Source organism: Morone saxatilis, unplaced genomic scaffold (genome assembly GCF_004916995.1).
Source record: "Morone saxatilis isolate NCDOM2014 unplaced genomic scaffold, NCSU_SB_2.0 Contig16, whole genome shotgun sequence".
Lineage (NCBI taxonomy): Eukaryota > Metazoa > Chordata > Actinopteri > Moronidae > Morone > Morone saxatilis.
Window position 1 is genome coordinate 20,984,137 of NW_023339718.1, and position 3,359 is coordinate 20,987,495.

The following is a 3,359-nucleotide window of genomic DNA, read 5'->3' on the forward strand; positions in this document are numbered from 1 at the left end:
ACGTGACTGCAAAGTATGAATAGGCAGAAAATGGATAAATATATATTGTGATATTTTAAAATTCAATTGAGGAACTGTTGATGGGTAAAATACTGTAAGCAGAGACTTGACAGTGAGTACATCATCAAATTAAAGCAGAAATCTAAAATAATAAAAATGCAACATTGTCATAAAGCAGTTCTAATCACATAATGGTGTAATGCTACCAGAGGTGTTGAGTGAATATGTACCACAGTATAAACAATATGGCAATATATATTTTCATATCCTCCAACCAGAGTTGGGAGTCTTACAGTGATTGACTGATAGAAAAAAGCATAATTGAATCCATTGAGAAAATGGTTTTCTGTTTCTGTGAATTTTTTTATCTTGATTAATCGTTGATGAATAACACAACTCAAACACTTTCAATTTACAAAGATAAAACAGAACAAAACAAACTCATATTTGAGAAACACCAGAGAAGTTATGTAATGTTTGCTTAAAAAATAACAAATAAATGAATTCCTTATAAAATGGTTTCTGACAATTGATAATAAATAATAATAATAATAATACATTTATTTATATAGCACTTTTCAAAACAGGTGCTACAAAGTGCTTCACAAGACAATAATACAAGTAATAATACAATTATAAAATAGCTGTTAAAAACTGAGCAGCACAAAAATGATCAATGACAATATGGTAATAAAGTAGCACAAGTAACAAAACAAAAGTGATAAAGCAAATATATATATCTATATAGATATATAGATATCTATATAGATATATAGATATAGATATAGATATAGATATCTATATATCTATATCTATATATATATATAGTAGGAGTCGACTGCATGTCCTCTGCATGTCCTCTCAAATCAGATTTTCTTAAACCTAAAGACCCTGATGACAGCCCAGTGTCTGACAGTCTGTTAGTTCATGTTGTCTGTCAGGTCTCTTGTTATTTGACATTGTCAAGACTTTATGTCTTGAGTGTGTGATTGTTACTTCTTGAAAACTTAATGGAAGCCCCTTCCTGCATTACATTGGCTTTGTTGTGTGGCACACATGGATCCCACGAAGCTTCTCCTCTTACAGCTTTGATCCCCTGATTCAAAAACATGTTATGTCAAAGTTTATGTTTTTATTTTCCTGTGGGAAAATTGTGATGTTGTCAGACTCGGACTGCAGTCAAGAGTTACACAGAGCCTCGATCCCCCGGGGGAAATGCCTTTTCACAGAGGCCAACAGTGCCAAATTTGGACCAGGACTGAGAGCAGAAAGGAGGGGTGGGGGTTAAGGTTTAGAAGTGGGTGAGATTTTATGTATTTAGCTTGGAACAGTCCGACTCAGCTCTCCTCCACCCACGCATCATTTCCAACGTGTGATCTGATGAATGTGACATCTTGAAAGCAAAACTCACTGTTGAATATTCTTGAACTTTTTTAATTTAAACCCTTTATTCATCAAGTGTTCTGAGTATTGAGCAATGAGTTAATAGTGTTCAAATCCAGTTGACTGAACCCCAATTCACGCTCTGTTTTGACCAGAATGAAAAACAGTGTTTGTTTCTGATGTATCTGTAAAATAAAATAAAATTTTAATCAGTTAATGTGAAATGAGGGTGAGTGCCATGCTATGCAGACCTTCTATTCTACTAGGTTTACCTTGTGTTGATGAATTTGGTTCCGTGAACTTCGGGGGAGTTGTTTTCCAAACTGATATACTGTATTTATAATTTTTTTTAACCATTGCAGGTTTTCCAGTTGTGATATTACTCCTGTGGAAACCAGAACAGTGCAGTAGGGGCTTTAAGCTCAGAGAAGCAAGCTTGCGACCGGTTCAGTCCACGGACAAGCAGGATAAATCTACAGTTTGATTACATGACACAGATACGCTATAATGGGTGCAGTAACTAAGGTTACAGTTATACCCGATTCGGGTCTGGTCCTCTGGTTTCCAGGAAGTCAGATCAGCCCATATACATTAATATCAGTGATAGAAGTGACTAAAAGATCAGCTCTTACTCAGGATCAGATTGAAAACTCCAAGAGGGTGTGTTGCATCAAATCTGCTATATGTGTTGATGGAGATCATTTAATTAATTATTTAATGAAGTATTTGATTCCAGTATTATGCATACAGTATTATGCATACAGTATTGAACATCAGGCAGTGATTCTAAAATGGATACAAGTAGTAATTCATTTTCCAACTTATTGTTATAATGACCCAGTTCTGGGCCTCTGTACTGCAACAACACTATTAAATTATCTGTTTACTGGTTTAATTCAAATGGCCACCAGCTCATTATTTCATTTTCCATTTTGCTCTTCGTGCTGCTGTCTTAATGACACTGATGTGAATGCTGCTCTGTTGTGATGAAACAGACACTGTGATAATGTGCCTCCGTTTAGTCAATCATTTAATTAAACAATATTATCAGGCACAGGACAGCCGATTATTCCTCCTTTTGATTGACTATGTTCATTTTTATATCTCTTATATATTATCTTCAAAGTAATTACTTTGAATTGTCAAATAACTTAATTTATTTTAATATGTTTGTCGAAAGTAGATTATTTTATTTTTTTCAATTGTTTTTATCGGATCAATGTTAATTTGTATTTTATTATTTACATAACAAGTCAAAAAAGGTGTTTTTTATATCTTGTTCCAGCATAAGCATGGAAACAAGATTAAAATAACTCTGACTAGTGACATTTTTTGTAGCGTGGTCCTGTGAGTTGCTGCATTGTTGGTGTTTGGGAACCTGAGCGATAAGAAGGTGGGGGTCCTATCTGTAATCAGAGAGAAGGAGGGGAGTGAAAACGGCCTGTTCATGCTGCCAGTTATTCTTAGAGCCGAGGAAATGAGCCATGGAGCCAAGAACGACTCACCTGACTGCAATCATACACACACACATGCAGACATATGGAGACAAAACATGATATAAATGCACAGATACACCACAGACGTAAAAAGTACAGTTACATACTGTAAACAGTTTTGAGAAGCAGAAATAATGAGTGACGGAGCATGAAACACATTGGCAGTATGTACTTACAAGCTGCTAGTGTAACATCTGTAGTTTTTTCTTTAAAAGAGAACAGATGCTGTTCATGACTCATGTCAGTAACAACTCTAGACTCTAAATAGTGACTGGTTTCTACATAAAAACGTATCTATATGTCGACAGTCAACGTTGATTTCTTTAAACCACAAAAACGATAATTCCCTAACCTTTAACCATGACATTACTTTAACCTTAATGAAGTTGTTATTTTGACCCAAACCGTGATCCTTTCCTAACCATAATCAACTCTCTTGTATGCCTAAAAATAACCAACCAACCTATAGACAGTTTTATT